General features: G+C 49.4%; 1 protein-coding gene and 1 long non-coding RNA gene across 4 annotated transcripts in view; one reads left to right on the top strand and one right to left on the bottom strand.

The window, feature by feature from the left end:
- Window positions 1-18,887, bottom strand: part of GNAO1 (G protein subunit alpha o1) — a 138,660-nt gene that overhangs the window by 73,794 nt on the left and 45,979 nt on the right. The window lies entirely within an intron of this gene.
- Window positions 1-18,887, top strand: part of LOC310905514 — a 33,592-nt gene that overhangs the window by 8,299 nt on the left and 6,406 nt on the right. The window contains exon 2 of one of the 2 annotated variants that reach the window (XR_014589127.1): window positions 301-17,821. This is a non-coding gene — a long non-coding RNA (uncharacterized lncRNA). Of the gene's footprint in view, window positions 1-300; window positions 17,822-18,887 lie in introns of those variants that run through there. The other variant, XR_014589128.1, reaches the window with a different exon arrangement.

The following is an 18,887-nucleotide window of genomic DNA, read 5'->3' as shown; positions in this document are numbered from 1 at the left end:
AGGAGGCACCTCTTTCTCTCTCTCTGTCTCCGTTAACTCAAGAGCTTTGTGTACTCAAGACAATAAGTCATGTTAAAATGCAGCAATTAGGGCATCTGTAAGAAAATCCATACTCTGCTTTAAGGGGCTTCTGACAAGCAATACCAGGAGATTAGCAGAACTCAACAGGGCTCTGAAGCTCCCGATAGCAGTTATTTTCTTTACGATGGAGTTGTTGATATGCAACTAAGAGTTGGAGGGATACAGCTGATGTCTTCTTTCTTTCCCTTCACTGTCATCTTTCTCTTTTGATCCTCTGAGGCTCTATCTGCATTCAACAGACCCTTCAAAATAGTCATCTGCCTAGGTCTGGAGAGGAAAAAATGCCCATTTCCTAAGTGTTACACAAGCTATCTGCCCCCAGCTGATTCTCCCTGCAACCTGATGACTCTTCTCCAGCCAGCTGTTTGTCTGGAGGCTACAAACACCTGCTCTGCCTCAAAAACAGCCCCAGCAACTCCCTCCAACATGTCAGAAGACAGCAAATTGAACAGCAGACAGACCTCCTCTCAAGGGGAAAACTTTTCTGGGAAGCAGAGGATGGTTTATACACACAAGAGACTGCTTAATTTTCTACTTGTTGATGGCCACAGGCACATTAAAGTTTCCTGAGCCATGCCCTCAGTTCCCAGCAGGGCTCATGGGCTGGGATCCATCCCATAGCATCACCTCCCGTAGCCGAAGCCATCAGCTACAGTGGGCTTTGCGCCGTCTCTCAAAGCAGACCCAGGTCACAGCTTTGAGACTACAAAACTAATTTTTAAGTCTTCGACACTTTTCTGTAAGAGAGAAAGGATTTCTATCACCTTCACAATAAAGGCTATCCCTGGCTCTGGCTCAACAGCTTGGGAGTCGCAGCAGTGTAGGAGGTCCTTCTGATTTTAGGGTTCCGGTAACTGAGAGCAGTTAAGCATAACTCAGACAGTTAAGCACAAACTCAGACAGGCAGGAGAGGGAAATCCAGGAGGTGTGAAATCTAAGCCCTAGTTTTTTTATTAAGGCTCTTAAAGAAGAGGAAAACGACAAATTGTACTTTAAACTGGAGGCTGGACCATTGGAGGCTGCTTCAAGTTTGACTTCTGAACACCTTTATTTCTCTTTGCAGCTAGGTTTTGCTCTTATTTACACTATTCCTATCTTGCTTTGTGTATGTGCAATTTTCCTGCTCACCTTCTGGACATGTGAACCTGTTGTACCATCCTGCAAGGTGTCCCTGCTGTGCTCTAAAGCTGTTCAGCAACCTACTGGCCAGATCTATCCAAAAAAACCCTCCATCAGACAACCCTGCTACAAAACCCGAGAGTGCCCGTATGTGCTATGGGGAGCGTGCAAGAAACAGGAGATTTCCAACCCTACTGTGCCCTACCTTAAGATGTCGATTTGGGGTGAAAGCCCCCAAATAAAGCTTAGTTGCATAAAGCATCAAAAGCTTCCAGGTTTGTTCAGGGGCAGAGCTGGTACTGGCTGATTCAGAACCCAAGTGTTTCCCAGACTGCGCAGCGTTACACAGGCCGGTGGATTTGAAATCCATGTACCAGGAGTTCCCAGCTGAACTATAAAAGCTCGTAACTTTTAAAATTTGCAAGGTTGCTCTCCTTCTGATGCCTGTGTATCAGCAAAGTGAGGCTTGAAGACTTGGTACTGAGTCACTGGAAGGCAGAATGTGTTCTGAAACACTGGGAAAGTTCACAGCTCCAAACCACCCCGACCCCTGTGACTCAGGGTGTGTGTAAGCACTGTACAAAATTTCACATTAAGGTCAAGTTCAGAAACAGAAGATTCCAGCATTACAAAAAATGACTTGAAAGAGTTCAGAGGAGTAACGGGAAGCTGAGTCTTGGCTGAAAGATGCCCGACATCTTCAAAGGTGGGAGAATCTTAGGATTCTCCCCGACAGGCCTCATTTCTACTCATGTAATGAAATGGAAGTGCTGAGCTGGCAAGCTCAGAAAAAGTACAGATAAATTTCCTACCGAACTAACAAAGCTCTTGATACCCTGGGCCTGCCAATTCTCTGTTTGGATGCTCAGAGACTTTGGCATCCAACATCAAGCAGAGGAGCTTGAAGATGTTAGCAGCGACCCTGTGGACCACCAGTGTGGACTGTCCCATGTAGACCACTCACGCTGACAGAAAATCCCACGTTTCTCGTCTGTCAAACAGGTTTCAAGTTCCCAAGCTAGGATAGCAAAGGCAAAAGGGGAAGAGAAAAGGTTATGAGCTGGGGAGCACAAGACACAGAGAGGTGGATCCAGGCACAAGACGAGTCAGAGCCGAGTACTGTCTGACTTCGCAGTCCTCTGAGTGTAAGCAACACTCCGCTGCAGTTGTTCTCTCCCTGCCAGCCTGGCATAAGACCAAATTAAAACTAGAGAATATTTTTTGCTATGCAGTGTTTTTCCTCTGAACCCATCCCACAGGATGTTACAGGTATCAGCCACAGATACCTAATATAATCAAGAGAAAAAGCACTGGAATGAAGCTTCAAGCAGAGCTCAGGCAAGCAAAGCTTACGGCAGATGGGGATGGCCACTGGATACTTGGGCAGCCTGATGTGGTTGACCTCACTGGGAAGAAGATGACTGAGAAAAGAAGAGATACTATAGGGCGGGAAGGGAAAAGAATTAGCAAGGGAAGTTTATTGTCTGCTTATGCACATGCAAGGCTTAGGTGAAAACACAGCATTTAAGTTTGTCTGCCTCACTCTTCATTATCAGACAGGCTGTTGCCTCACGTTAGATCATCTTACTCAACATACAAAATCTCTCTTGGGGGTAACTTTCATAAAACACTTATTTTTTCTATCAGTTTTTGCTACATCAATTGCTTTCCCCATGAGCTAAAACTGATGCTTATGATTACGCTTGCAAATGTCAAAGTTCTCCAAGAATCAACACAGACCCACGTTTACCTGAGAAGCAGGCTATTTTAAAATCTTTTGCAGGAAAGAAAAATCCATGCTTAGGCAAAAAATATATTTAAATAGCAGTTTGCTTGGCGTCATTATCACAAATACAAAAACATGTGGGGACTTCTTTTGTGCGCTGAATATTTCATTCAGTCCTGCAGTGCAGTGACTCCCTAAACCTTTAGTGATCTGAGATCTGCTTTTGAGGCACTAATTTGCTGTTGCCATGACATTGTTAATGTCTGAATTGCTTTTTTTAACTACTCTTCTTTTTTTTCAATCTCTTGCAGAGGCATTCTGAAACAGTGGGCATGAGATGATCTTGTGGAACAGCCTGTGTGTCCTCAAAAACAACAGAACGGTGTTCACTTTTACAAGCTGGATGGATGATACAACCCGGATGGATGGATGATTACAGCCCTGACAGATGATAGGTTTTTAACTGCAGAAACCACAATGAACATACCTGACCTAGTCAAAATAGTTTTGGCTTCGGGTGTAGGGGGTGAGAGGTGGGGAACTATTTCATCTGCCTTTTTTTTTTTTTAAACAGTGACATTCAGAAAAAAAAAGTCACTAAATAAGCAAAATTCATTGCTTCCTTATGCCTAACTGGGCTTCCAGAGTGAGCAGAGTGAAAAGAATGGCATTACATTGCTTGGCAGCCAGTTTATTAACATACTTGCCTCCCACATCCAACTTGGAATGGAGAAATCTCTGTCAAAGGCAGCTTTAGCAGAACAGCATTGCTTGCTTGGGAAACCCTTTTTGCAGGAGATGGACTTCCTTGAATGGGATAATCCCTTCCAGTCGCCCGGCAACTTAACCATACAGCAGCCTTTACTGTTCAGGGGTTTAAAGAGGACTTTTTCAGGTGTTCTGAAGAATGGCTCTCCTTAGCTCACCCTTGATAGGGGTCAGTCCTTCCTCTGATCCAGCCTACCTGGATGTGCACATCAAGCAGAGGCTGAGATCAGTTGCTGCCCATGCTTACTCTTACAACACAGATGGGTTCCCTTAACGGCCTGGCCAGATGTAGGATCATAGAATCCTCGAATAATTAAGGTTGGAAAAGATCTTCAAGATCATCTGATCAAACCATCCCCCTGGTACCAATGTCACCTACTAAACCATCCAGTCGGAGTCTTTTCAATCCCATCTCCGTGCTGGGGTGCTGCTGGGTATCACCCCTGCTGATTTACAGCCTAGTGGGCAAAAACTCTTCTACTACTGGGCTTTCTCAAGTCAAAGATATGCTTTCCATTCAGTAGGAAGGAATGGGTTTGTAAGTGTTAGGCCTTTTGGGGCCATGCAGAGTGCAAAGCGCCACTTAAAACCTAATAACCCGTAATGGCTTTGAATATTTCCTTGCTTCAGTCTCAGTTTTTATAGGTGTATCTGGAAATAAATAGTGCTCTTGGAACACGCTAACAGTGACATCTGAGTATTTCCAGGAACGTACACTATAAAAATGTCTGCCCACCACTGAAAGGAACAGAGATCGACATTTCAGATAACAAACAAATGCCTTTGATTTTCTCCCTGTGCCAAGGAACACTGATACTGTCTCTGTCTCCTGGGCATTCTTCAATGTGCCTCATTAGGACGTTATGAAATGTTGCTCTATTTGTTCTGTTGTAAAGTAGCAAAACAAGCCTTGGGGCCAGGTTGACTTCAGCGGAGCCGGCTGGATTTACACAGGCTGAGGATCTGACCTCTGCGGGGATGCTTGTGCCGAGCGGCTGCAGTGGGGAGGGCTGATGGAAGAGGGAGGAAAGACGATCCCCTGGCAGCTCCTCGCTGTTTGCTTCTCTCCAGACAGCTCAGCTAAGGAAGGCCCTAACTTAGGGCCGCTGCTGTCTTTATGGAGGAGCTTGGCAAGACAATTCTGCCATGTTAACACACATCTGCAGGATCTGAAAGGTTTCATGCAGTCTTTAAGGGAGAGGTGGAGGCAATGGCAGGCAAAGAGCACTTTCAGAAACTTTCCTCCCCAAATTGGAGCTCTTAAGCTACAGTTAGCTGAGAAGAACTCCCTGAAAGTATCACAGGAACTCTGTAGTCCTACTCTGTTTTTTCCCCCTACAAATACCAGGGAAATGTGGTTTTGTTTTTGATTTTAATAAACACGTTCAAAAAGCATAACAGCACCACATTTAAACATGCATGGGAGAACCTTCTGCAGCAAATTTTGCCAGCGTGTTTAACAACTTCTTAGGGTTTACACCTATTAAGTTGGCTTCTAATGAGTCAAACCGGGTATGTGATCTGCACACACAAGGTGAGAAGTAGTATGCACATAGTCAGTTAAAGTAACATAAAGAATTGGCCCGCACCTCCTCTGCAAGTGCCCATGTCAGTGTGTTAATGGGTGATGTCTAGTCCTGCCCTGTGCTCCTCCAGTGGCTGTTTGCTTAACCACTGTCCAGTTACCCTCAGGATCTTTTCCTCTATAATGAATAATCTCCAAGTTGAAGTGGTGAAGGCCCATTTCCATTTTTAGAGATCTGAATGCCAGCCACAAACTGAGATGCAGATTGCTATGGAGATCTACCAAATATGGACTCCTGAAAATTCAGGCCTTTCACAAAGGTCAGAAGTGACTGGGATTGCAAAAAACTTTTCTAGCCTGGCAATCTTGCTCTAAGTTGCCATGCTTTGGACTAAGTGACCCCTGACGTCGGACAGAGCTTTAACAGTGTCTTTTAATCCTAGATGTTGGGATGTTTCCACGTGAACCCACATCAGCTCTAAGGGCAAATGAGGGCTGCACATAATTGCTGGCTTCAAACCCTTGAAGAGCTCTCCCTACGTGACATAGGTAATGCAAAACTTTGAAGTACTGAGATGGAGCAAATTAGAGTGGAGTGAAGGAGGACTGTAGTTCCAACGTCTAATTAGAAAGCACTGTGAATTATACACTTTTTCGGTTATAAATAGGACAGCTGGGTAGACCAAGAGTAAGTTGCTTCTTGAGATCTGGTGATGTACTAAAGGATCGGTGCTCCCACTGCGTTGCCAGAGCCCTTGGAGGTCTTCCTGCCTCAGACCCTGGAAGGCAAAGACCGGAGTTTCTCCAGTTCCACAAGCAAGAATCAAGTCTTTCAGCTTATGTTTTCTTCAGGGCATAGATGAAGGGTTCATTGACAACAAAGAGCTGCTTTTGCTGTGAGCCCATCTGCCAGCCTACACCTGCTACATCCCCTACCCCCACCCACAGACAGGGCTGAGGGATCCAGTAGGCCCGGCCCAGGCGCTCCGCTCACGACGGGCACGGCTCTGCTGCCCCTTACAGGCCTTGGGCCTGAGCGGGAGTTTGAGCAAAGGGGCAAACAGAGACGGTGGCAGCAGCAGGACCTCACTGTGTAGATGACAGAGGTTTAGCGTAGCCTACAAACACAACCTGCCTTCCTCCACCTACACACCGGTGTGGGAATGGCTCTGGTGAGGCAGGTATCTCGGGCACTGCGTGGCTCCAGCCTCCCTGGCCTGACGTTTGAAGGAGGTAGGCTCGCTCCTTCAGAGACACGATGGCAACGTGCAGCCACAGAGGAACTGCCCCCTAACCCTTCTGGCACCGCTGCCTCTTTGCTCAAGGAGGTCTGCTTTTGAATGGACGCCCTGAGAGTTACTCTGTGCTCCCATCTCAGTCCCCCGAGGGCACTTCTGTGAGACACACCAATTTGCTTTGACATTTAATAAACTGCTCTATTTTTAATTTTGTTTCTTACTCGCCAATTAGAGCGCCATGCTGCCATGGGAACGGAAGGACATCAATAAAAGAATGTGAACAACAGATTTGTGTGACACCCAGGAACTCAGGTGGCAAAAATACCAGGGTCCCACTTGCCCCTTCTGCGCGGGGTGGCTCCGTCGGTCTGTCCGGCTGTGCCACGAGGGCGGCAGGGCCCTTCTGTTTTGACTGGGTATGAGAGAGAGAAAAAGCACCAGCAGGACTGTTGGGGTTTCCTTCCTGAAAGCTCACCTTAGGGGATGGAAAAGGAAGCATAACTCCAGATAAAAAGTCTTGGGCAGCGTATTCTGAATGAAAAACTTTTCACCTCTTTAAAAGAGGTGTTGGCCACAAAGCCTGTGCGTTCAGGCCGTGCTGGCAGGGAGTGCTACGGCGCCGCTGTCTCTCCGCAGAGGGGCACTGCAGCATTTTGAAGCCCGGGGATGACGAAGGCTTGGTGGTGAGGATGGTCCACGTGAACCATCTGCCCTCTTGGGTTGCTCTCTGCCACGCTGTATGTCATATCTGCAGAGGCAGAGCCTGCTCTTGGAAACACGCCATTCCCAGCGATAAGTCGCTGCCTTTTGGATGGGACAGCTTTAGCCCTGGTTATTTCGGCCTGTCCTAGTCGAAAGCTTGACTTCTGGATGAAAGCAATAGCTATTCGCAGAGCTAGGAGAGTACATGCAGATCTGACCTTTAGAACAACCTTTTGCAGTTGTGGAGATGCTACTTTTATCGTGTCATTACTTGATATCCTTTTTAGCATTCAGCTAGAAGTTACTGCCCCTTTCTTTCCTGTAAGAGCTGGAAAGAGCTTTCTAAGGAGCTTTGGTGGTGGTCCTGCGTGTGAAATTGGACATCCTCTCCTTCCACACATCAAACACTTAATTCCGCCACTTCTAGAATATGACCATCCGGATTTAGGTCTGAGGCACTGCCTCAGGTGCCCTGGCTTTCCAGCTGTAACTCTGGGTGTGTGCACAAAGGTGCTGGCCGTTCAGCTGGCTGCTTCACAGGCCGTCCTGCTGCCTGCTTCAAACCCAGCTGTGCCTTCGAGTAAGCCGCAACAGAGGCCAAGGGCAGCGTGGCGAGGAAGAAACAAAGCAAAGCCAGCACCACCCCACCCTACCTGAGCAGACCTCAGCCTTTAGCCTGACAATGTTCCCTCTCTGCTAGACGAGCACAAAAAGAACCCAGCTCAGTTGGAAACGGTCCTGGTACCATTAAGCCTCCTTCGTGGCATTCACTGCAGCAATCTGACCAGTAACTGCTGGCAAGTGGGACAGGCTCTGAACCAGGAATTGCATAACCACTACAAAGGGAAATCTGATTTTTCTGGCTCAAGCAACTTGTAGGACTAATTCTTCCTGATCCCAGGCACCACACTACAGCTTCTTACAGGAAAGGGCTTATACCGGTGTGCTGGTACTGCCTGATGTGTCTTACAGGGTCTGTAAGGGCTGCGGGGGAGCACATCTGTTTACAGCTGGAATTTAACTGACCAAAACCTAGCACTTTGCACTGGGCTCAGTCCCTGAGCTCCTTTCTCTTCCTAAAGGGTCACTGAAAACTCACTGGCACTGGAACAAATTCCCAGGGACATCTTGGAGGGTTTCAAGGCGAGTTAGATAATGATAGTGTACAGCGATAGGCCTCCCCTCCCCACCAGCCCTCGCTGTTTATTTCCTGCACACTTGTCCAACGCAAAGTTGATGGCAGAGGAGAAAAGGGGCATTGTGCAATAGCCTGTCCACTCCTTCAATCCTCGCTGCTCTTAGACGGGCCCGGATAAACGAAGCTGAAAATGCGTGCTGACAAGCAGCATGACCCAAGAACTATGGGGTCTCGCCTGCCCAGGATATCAGGGGCCTGAAGATCAGCAGAGGAAAGGCAGCTTGCAGCACGGAGGGGATTCCTGCTGCCAGCTCTGTCCTCACCATCGTGCTTTTTCCAGACAGAGACATCAGCTCGCTCCTTGCCTCACAAAGCAGCGGTGCCGAGGGAAGGACCACCAGGGATGTCTGCGGGCAGCGGTGGCAGCACCTGCCCAGGGCAAGCCTTGCACACCCTGCAGCTCCTCTGGGAAGAAGGGAGCCAGAAAAGGGTGCCTGCCTGAGAGAGGTGGCTCTCGAGGTGATTCAGTGTGCTAAAATGGCTGTGCCAACAGCCCACGGCCGCGAAACAAGCAGAGGTGTAGTTTGGGCCCAGCTGCTCTTGGTTTCTGAAACCTCATGGCCAAGAGCCCGCCTCGGTTTTTGGCCCTGATGCTGAAATTGCTCCGAGTGCTGATGCTGGGGGATAAGTTTCGAGCTGCCGGCACACAATTCAGGGCCCTAGGGTCGGGATTTTCTTGTGCATGCACACTTTTTGCCTGGATCCAACAAACACATACGAGATGCTCGTCTCTTAGTCCGCAACGCCCTGAAGAGCTGCTGAGCCAAAGACAGCTCTGCAGAGCCTCGCATGCTGCTGCAAATCATCCTATAGCCTTCCCAGAGACTTTGCTTTTGGAGTGGAAGTTGAAGAAATGAGGATTTTTGCCTACTCACTCATCACAAGACCAGCCCGAACTTGGCTCATGATCCACCATCACGCTGCATACAGTTTTTTGAGTCTTGGTACATTTTTTGCCTCTGGAGTGCATCAAATAAAGCAGCCTGCAATAGCAGCACACATACACCACCCTCGGGCAGCAGGCTTAACCCCCTGCAGTTTCCCAGGTAAAGGAGCTCACAGGTAGAAGCGAGCAAGGGAGGACCCAGCACGAGGCAGCAATGGAGAGAAGCAGAGCTTGAACTTGTCGACAAAACCCGAGTGGCTTGTGAGGGGTTACCAGCAAGGAAAATAAGCGAGGCTGCACTAAAACAAAGGTCTGTGTATATCTGAGGGACTCGAGCAAGGGCAGCCCGAATATCACCGCGTGGAAACCTCTGCATGTCTCATAAATAGAGCAGTGGGTCTTGGCAACAGAAAATCTTTACTAAGCCTATCGTACCAATAGCAGAAGAGAGAAGAGGCTAGAAGGAGAAAAAAGGCCAGAAGAAAAATGGCTTCAAGATCATCGGGTAAGGTGCTAATGCTCTTTGAACTAGGGCTGGAGGGAGGCCATGCCCCCACCAGAGGAGGGACACCACGTAGCAGGTATTTGGCTACATGCTACAGATGAGGCCAGAGCACAGAATACATTAATCCAACAATGCCCGAGGAGAGTTTGCTGCATGAATAGTGATTACTGAAACTGAAATTCGGTGAGGAAAACCTAACCCAAAAATCCCCTGGTTTTGGCATCCACAAAAATGTCACGCTGCGCCTCCAGACAGGTTGTATTGCCAAAACCTGTGCTGCCTACAAGAAAAAAAAAAAAAAAAGCAGAAATGTTATGAAATGGAGGAGGAAGGAATGGAGACAAGACCTTGTTCTCCCTTGGAAGAAACTAACTCATAACTTCACAGGATGAAGTCAAACTTGCTGGACTGAGACTACTGGGATCTCTTCCTTCTCAGCAAAAAAAATTCCATTGTTGCCTGGAATATCATCTACCAGTTCTAAAAGCTCTCATTATTTTAAATAAAAAATCAATAAAATTGGCAAACGAAACATTCTCCTTGCCTCAGAAAATGCTCTCTGCTTCTCCATCGCTGCCTCCTGTTGCAAGGCTTTGATTGCCGCAGACGGATGTGCACAGGTGGGGACCTGGGATGAGCCATGCCCCAAAGGGAGCCAAACAACAAGTAATTGTATTCAACGCATGGCCCAACAGCCCAGATTCCTGACCAACATCTGGAATGCACATCCAGCAAGAAGAACTGGATGAATAACCCCCTTCCTGCAAAGGAGCACGCATCTCAGGGATGGTTTCACACTGCGAAGAGGTGGGATTGTGAACGGTTAGGCTTCCAGGAGGACAACCACTGAGCTAACTGGAGCACACGAGGTCTCCTGGGGGAGTTTCTGTGCATGACTTGGTTCTCCATTCCCGTGATCTTGGCATAAATCAAGAGTTATTGCTCTACAATCAATGGAGTTAATCTTGTCTTACATCGGTCCATGGAAAAATGAAGAGTTAATTGTAAATGGCTGACCTAAGGGAATTATTTGTTATGGGAGGAAAAGTATCTAGCAACAGCCACGCCATCAGTACAGACATAATGTGCTGCAAACCAGGGACTCCTACAGCCCTGGAAAATGAAGGAAATGGGTTTAAAGCCAAGGGTTTTGACTCTCTTTGGCCGTAAGGCACTGCCAGCATCAGCTCCCGAGCAGGCTGGGACACTCGGGCGGGATGCGCTGCATCGCCCCAAGCGCCATGGCTGCAGACATCGCTGTGGAAGGATGGGGCGTCCTCTGCCCCCAGCCACCAGCTATCAAAAAAACTAAGCGGACAGGGGCTGATTCCTGTCTGCTGTGCCTTTTTCTGCACAGTTTCCAGCTCTGTCTTTGACCACAAGGTTAAACATTGCCACGGTGCAAAATGACACTGTTTCACAGCAGCTCTGGGGGCTTTGTTGTTTCTGATCTCCATGCGGAGATGGATTCTTCCCTTCCTTTGAATGAAACGCAGGGAACTCCTGCCTTGACTTGCGCTGAGTCAGTCCTGCCTGGGTGAACAGCATATCTGGGAGCCGTGTGGGTCCTGTTCCCTTCTAGCCAGCTAGAGGTCTTCACGCTTCACTCAGCAGATGAGGCTTGTGTCAAAGCAGTAATATTAGCTGTTATGTGAGCTCCCGTATGGTGTCTTTAATCAGTTATTACCAATGTACACAACGCTGATTAACAGCCTCAGTAAAACCTGTGTGCAGGCAATAAACTCCTCACATGTGGCAGACCCCGCGCATCGTCTTCCACCTTCCACAAGATGTATGTGGTGCAGTTCGAGGTCCCATCACCTCCTCCCAGCGGACAGCAGCCGTCCCCACAGTGGCTGCAGAAGCCCCTGCCCAAGCTTGCCCTTGCAGGGACAGGTTTTCCCTCTAGCAGGAGCAGGGTGGTGTGGGGTGCGGATGCACATTTTAATTTCCTGCGTGCTCAAGGGCAGAGCGTCGGCTGGAGCTCCTGTCTCTTTGCCTCAACGGTTTGGCGCAGTTCCCCTGTTTGGAAGGATGGGATCTCACAGCCACAGGCCATGAGATGGCTCTGCCACTCCACTCTGCCCAACCTGCCGAGGTTAATCTCGGCGTGCGAAGGGACTGGGCTGTCACCAAGGTCTCCCCGTGCCTGGCCGAGGGGCAGGCACCCACCAGGCTGACAAAAGTCTGGGAGGGCGAGACGGGAGTGACAGCTCTGCCTTCTGCAGGGACTTGCATGGGGACAGCCACGGCTGGTTCCTGGCTCAACAGGGCTGCCTGGGGACTCTACAGGGGACAGGACAGGACATCGTGCCCAACCTCCCCTGTCCCGGTGGCACTGGCACAGAAGGAGCAGGATGCCTGGTGTTACTGCAGGAGGAGCCGGAGCTGCCCCATCCCTCCTCCAGGCACAGCAGGGCGGCTGCCCTTGCTCTTCTCCCTCCTCCTTTCCCCTCCTGTCCCAAGCCCAGCCTGCCTGTGCTGCTGAGAAGCCCCAAGCTGTTTCGGAGCAAAGCCTGTGCCACCCCTCACTGTGATCCCTGAATAAACATCAAATGGCAGAGCCGAGGGAGAGGTTCCTTCCCAAGACATTTGCTGTATGCCTTTTTGTGAGTTACGCACCAGAGATCTCTTAAAGGCCAGGGATGCCCTGCATAAATGTTTTCATTTTACATCTGGAGACATTCAAATAATAGGAACATCATAGAAAGCATTTGGAAAACAAATATTTTAAATGGTGCTCTAAAACCGGTGAGTAAGCAGCATGACTCAGCAGCGCTTCCCAACACTTCCCAGAAGAGATGGAAATAAATCCACTTAATAACTGACACGTATTGGAAATGTGCTGAGTAGTTTGTAGTTATCTGAGGTTGCTGCTGGGAGAAGTGACTTGCAAACACACCTGAAGAGAGCACCCTGCCTGCGTGGGGCACACAGAGGCCATGGCCAGACGCAGCCTGAACTTCAGTCACAAACATGGGGGCGGCATTCTGGAAGGATTTGAGCGAGTGCTTCATCACCCGTAGGGTCAGAAACACATAAAGCATCTCCAAAGCTGCTACCGTGGTGCATGTTAAACCTCAGTGCCTCAGCTCTGCAGTACACGAAATAGCTACCCATATTTTTTGTTCTCATGTGCAGGTCTTTCAATCCCTTTATGGACAGAAAGGCTCTAGAGAAGGACAAACAGCATCTCACGGCGCTCACTGACACCAGACGCTACCCAGGGCAAGGTTACCGTGAAATGCAGCCTGGCCAGGCTGTGCCACCCTCCAGGTGGCAGCTGCTGGTGCCATGGTCTCACCCAGCCTCGATGGGCTGTGCTCCAGAAAGCCATACAGAGGCTGCACAGCTTCTGCGCTTCTGCTGCTGAGCGCTGAGGCCTCTGCAGAGCCGAGGGGTGCGGAGGCAGACCTGGCAGTGCAGCTCCAACACGTCTCAACCTTGCTGCGGGAGAAGGGCAGCATCTGCTCGCCAGCCTCTGCTCCGCCTGCTTGTAGTCCAGCAGCACTCCGCCTTCTCTCTGCCTTCCTTCCCTTTCCCCACCACAAAACGAAGCCCTGAAGACCCCATTTGTCCCAGCACCAGGAGGAACCACACAGGAAATTCTTCCACTTGTCTAGTAGCAGCTTCAGAGCCCTGAATGGCTCACACAGCTCCCACAAGCTGGGGCCTCTCCCTGCCGTAACCTTAGCCCCCTCCAGGCCCCCAGCCCGTGGAGGAGGCTCCTGGAGGCAGGGCCCAGGAGCTGCGAGGAAGCCCCTGGCAGGCAGCGAGGACATTTTCATCCTCCTCGGGACTCCGCTCCAGTTGTGCTTTTCTGCCCAGTCTTTTCTGAATGACTCCCCTTTTGTGTTGTCCCATCGTGACCCCTTCCAGGGTCTCTCGGAGAGGCCATCTCCAACCAGCACCCTGTGGAAATGGAAAGCAGCGCCACGCTGCCCATTAACCCAACGCCTGTGTCACAGTCCTGCGGCTCCTTCAGCCTCTCCTGTGTGACGAGTGCTTCCCTGCCACATAACCTCAGTGGCAGCTCTAACTGCGGCTGCATTTGAATAACAAATCTCACAAGGGAAGGCTGGCAGCCCTTCTTCCAAGGGAACAGTTTTTTTTTTCCCCTTCTTTTCAAACTAAAAATACTCCCTGCATCATCCAAAAAAACCCTATCAAACACACAAAGCTCATGGGGGAAAAATACATCACCCTCTCGGTGAAAAGAGAGCGCCTGCAGGCAAGGAACAGGAACGACGAGCCTCCCTACAGCATGGGCTCTGCGTTTCCACAGGGGGACAGGGATGCTGTACAGCGCTGGGGGACACGGGGCTCCTTCTCAGTTACACCCGATGGAGTACTAGTGTTCTTCACTACCCAGAAATCAAGCCTAAAATGGCAGCTGAAAGCAGAAGCACCAGAAACAAAACAGCTCCAAAGATGGGCTTGCACCTGAAGACTTTGTGTTTCCACCAGCCGGGGACTGAACAACGACACGCGACTTCACCTGAATGTTTTCTCCTGCTGGCTAGCTGAAGAGGAAGGTAACACTTATAATTTAGAAACCACCTTTTGGGGATTTCTTATTTTTATTCCCCCACACAAATGTCCTCAGGCCACTCTTAGGCCTCCACATTTTAATTCCCAAAGTGCTGGGTGGCCCTTCGAGAGTGGGTTGTCCTGACCTCTTCTGATGGCACGGACAGAAGAGGGGAAGTACTATGTGTCCGAGGCTGTGTCCGGCTGAAATTCCCTTTCCTGGGATCTGTGACCAATGCCTTGTCCTCTCACTGTCTCACTGTATATCCCTGGGAAGACTCGGGCACCCTTTTCTTTAAAACCCTCTCTAGGTGGTGAAAGATGTGATTAGATGCAATCTAGTGGTTGGCGTTGGAGCTAGACAACTGTGGTCTCTTTCTTATCAGCGATCCCCTGAGACATCTCTTTCCCTCTGTTTTTCTTCAAAAGAAAATTAAAAGGCTAATTTTAATTGATGGCATCTGTTCTGGTCACTGGTTTGATAGCATGAACCATAAAGCTAAGCTCAGATTGGAATGCAGCATGGGAGAAGGTGTCAGCAGTGTGCAGTGTCTGGCTGATGCCAAGCGCTCACCAAAGAAACAGATCTGAATGGCATTTTGAGGTGTGATTGCATCAATTCTTCTCATCTGCCTCACTTAGACAGGATGCTGAAGTGGATCAAGACACTTTTTTTTCCCCCTAGAAATGTGTTTCTTAGGAACAGGTTTCCAAGTGTGGCGGGATTGGCAGAAGGGGTGAACACCTATCACGTCCCGTCCCCCAACTGCTGCCCATTCACCACCACTGTGCCAGCCCACGGCTTCAGGGAGACTCCAAAAAGCAGACCCGGTGTTTACTTTTGCGTGAGGATGAACACATCGCCATGACAACACGACAGATATTATCCCGAAGCAGGCCCCAAACCGTCGCATCAAGCGCTCAGCAAGGCAGCGCCTTCCCCGTGATGCACGTTTCCAACTCGCTACGTGCCTGCCGCCCACTCCCCCCTGCCTCCTGCCGGCTCCATTTCACAAGGCCTTTTTTCACTCTTTAGGAATTTTAACTAAAAATACGCATGCTGGGCCACTCTGGGGAAGTAAAGGGGAAAGGAAACTTTGGTTTTTAGGGCTCTGGTGGTGATCGATTGTCTTGTAGGGGCAGGGAGGTTGGTTGATACTGCTGCTGGGTGTAGCAGTTTCTCGCTTGCCCCGAGCACCTGGCTTTTTGCACTGCCATTACATCTTCTAGGCTATTTCTGCTCGAGTCCCCATCCCTCCCCTTCTCCTCAGAGCTGGTATCATCACCCTCCCTCACAAACTCAGGATTTCTTCCCCTGTCTGTGGCAGAGCGGGGTTCTGACTATCGTTTATTGCTACTACTGCCACCCTATAAATAGCTGCAAGGCAGGCGGTGCCAGACCTAAGGTCGCATTTCAGCCTTGAATGAATTGCCAGTTTTCTACTGTAATTACCCAGGTTGGAAAGGAGGACAGATTGACAAACTTAGCCTAAGTAAACTCTACACGAAGACTTGGCAACCTCCATCTCTGCAACCTGCTTATTTAATCGGAGGGCTCTTCTAGGCCAAATTCTGTCTGCGAGAGCGACCCGTGATGTGTTTATAGCCATGGTACAAGCTTATTTTGTCTCCACTCTAAATGCTATCTATTAGTAGCATGACTACAGAGAAACAGACACCGGTTCTGGAGCGATCCTTCTTGCTGTATGAAGAGCATCACGTATTATTGACTGGATGGCCACGACTCAAGCTGGCAGCAGCACGGAGCCAAGCCATGCTGCTGCAGCAAAGCAAAGCGAAGCAAAGCAAAGCAAAGTGAAGCGAAGCAAAGTGAAGCGAAGCAAAGTGAAGCGAAGCAAAGTGAAGCAAAGCAAAGCGAAGCGAAGCAAAGCAAAGCAAGGTCTCCCAGGTCCAGCCATGTGTCTCTGCTAGTACGGCCAGGCTCCTGCAGTGATGGGTGGGTCTGACCCCATAAGAGGCAGAGGGAAGCCATGGAAGTAGACGGCTTCAGGCTCTTTTGGTGCAAAGGGCTATCATAAACTGTCTTCATGTTCTGCTCTATCTTTACTGTGGTCATTTACTATGGCAAGATTTTGTATTTTCAGGGTGTCAAGGGACTAGAAGGTGGCGAAGGAGGAAAATACATCAGAGGGATACGGAAGACAGAGCTTCTGGCTACAGAGCCTCCAGCAGAGTTTGCACTGGGCTTTGTGCTCTCTTTCTTTCTCCCCCACCCTCATTTTGCAGCACTGATTCCCAATACATGGGCCACCTCAGCCAACAACAACAAGCCTGCCTTGAATGAGCCAACCATCTCCCCGGCAACAAGGCAGGCTGCGAAAATAACAAGTGCTTTCCTTTTCGTTTCATTTTTCCCACCTCTCGGGAAATGCCCTGCCTTTTATTTGTCCCCGCTGCTCAAAAAGGTGAACGACGGTAACTGAAATACACCTTGTGGAGGGACGAAGAGGGGGCGTGTGAGAAAGCTGGCTTTGGCCTTAATGTAGGAACCCGACAGATCTTTAAGCATTAGAGAAGGACAGGCTGAAGCATTTGTCTGGTGCTGTTCCAGCAGTGAGCCCATCAGACCCAGCACCACAGGAACCAGGAACGGGCTGTGCATGCTGCAGGGCATGCAGCAAGCAAGCAGGCTTCAGCTGCTGCTGGACATCCAGGCGAATGCTGATGACCAGGCACAATTAACACTTCGGTTACGTTCCCATCGCTGACACCGGCTGTCTGGGCGCAGGCTGGGGGCAGCTCCAGCACGCATGGCTCCCTGTGCCAGCCAGCTCAGTTGGGTTGTTTGATTGCTTTAAACAGATTAAAAATGAACCACTTATTTATTTTTTTACATCACTAACTGGTATTTTAAAATGTCACACCTATATGTCTCCCCTTAGCTCCACAGCACAGGAGTTAGACGTTGTATAAAACATAAGGCCGCCGCAGACACATTTTGCTACAAAGCCTGAAAGGAAAAAAAAAAATCCCCACAGAAAATTTTTAACACTTCAGCCGCTTTGTAGTTTTCCCTTTCATAGCTGAAGCAGAGACATTTCCAGACTCCCACTGGGAAAAAAAATTCAATTTTAAGGCCATTTCCTGCCACCTCCCAAGCCCTGGGCCTGTGAACCTGCCACCACCTCAGGTGTTTGTATCTGATCCCTGCGACTGATACCGGGATTCTCTGTTGAGTAATTATAGAACAATTTCAGCCTATTTCTGTCTGGTTTATGCTAATATCAACACACTCTACAGCTGGTTTTGTAGCCTTCATGGATTCACTTGCTCTGTGCTAGGCACGGAGGGAGGACAGAGCGCCGATGGCCCAGAAGTTGAAGGACACCTCCAGGCCTCCCGCAGGCCCTATCTCCTCAGGGACTGCTCTTTTGACCCCCTGCCTGTTTGTGGCACGTGAAAAGGTTTGTGGCATAGCACTGACACAGCTTTTCTGGAGGAGTTTCAGATGGACGCTCTGGGCTGTGCACCGGTGGCAACGTGACGCGTGATGGCAGGATGTGCTCCATCTGCCTGCACAGGGTAAGGAACGAGGACCCGGGCATTGCCTGCAGACCATGAACCTTTCACCAGGCAGACAGAAGGGCGGAAAGAAAGCTTGTTTCCAGAGCAAGGACCACATATATAAGTGAAATCCTACACGCAGATTGTTTTGTCCCTAACCTGGGGACAGGTCCTTATCGGCAGAGCAGGTCAGGGAGACCTGAAGCGTCTGCTTTTTGTGATTAATTTTGTCTTTTTAGCTCGTATTTCCTATCTTCATCGCCTTTTGACTGACAGAAGCAAAGAGATTTAGCCTGGACTCTTCCCCCAGCCTTTCACTTCCATTAGACTAAATACTGGAGGCATAATTAAGGGCAGCAGAAAAAGAAGACGAGCGAGAGAGGATTTGGTTATTTCACCTCAATAACAAAAGTACAAATCGTCCAATTCACACTTATTACGTAGGGGAGGGTGAGGTGGTTTTTTCCCTCGCTCCGAACATTGTCAGAGTGCCATTCTGAAGGAATAAAGGAGGAGACGCATCTCCTGTGAAGTCTTGGGGGGGGAAAGCTCTAAGAACCGAACAGAGCCTGGAGAAAACCTGTCCCGGGGCCATGTCCCCTCTGCCCCTGCTGCTGAACAGGGGTCGGAGCAGCCCAGCTCCAGCTCCCCTTTGCTGAAGCCTGTTCTCCTGGGGGCTTAAGTGATGAGCAGGGAAAATCCCCCACAAAAAGATTTGCATTGGAAACCCTTGGCTGGGGAATGACTTTTAAAATAGAAAAGCTCTGCTTGAAAAGGGATGAACTGTGTAGCATAATACTCAACAAATCGCCTGTTTAATGGCCTCTCTTTATAGCAGCTGTGTATTAATAACAAAAGCAGGGGAGCAGAAGCCATGCATTTCTTTGCAAGATTAAAATAAATAGTATTTCCTACTAATACCAGCAACTTTTTGTGGAGGTTGACTAAGAGAAAGGAGCAAGTGTAAGCCCACAGCCTGAGAGGCCATTTCTTGGTTTCTTTCCCCTCCATCTGCTGCTGGATGAAGGAGTATTAAGTCTGTGAAGGGAGAAGACACTCTGCGTCCCCCCCTCCCAGGCTGCTG

This window comes from Anser anser, assembly GCF_964211835.1.
Source record: "Anser anser genome assembly, chromosome: 11".
In the NCBI taxonomy this organism is placed as follows: Eukaryota; Metazoa; Chordata; class Aves; order Anseriformes; family Anatidae; genus Anser; species Anser anser.
This window is presented reverse-complemented; position numbering and strand designations above follow the sequence as displayed.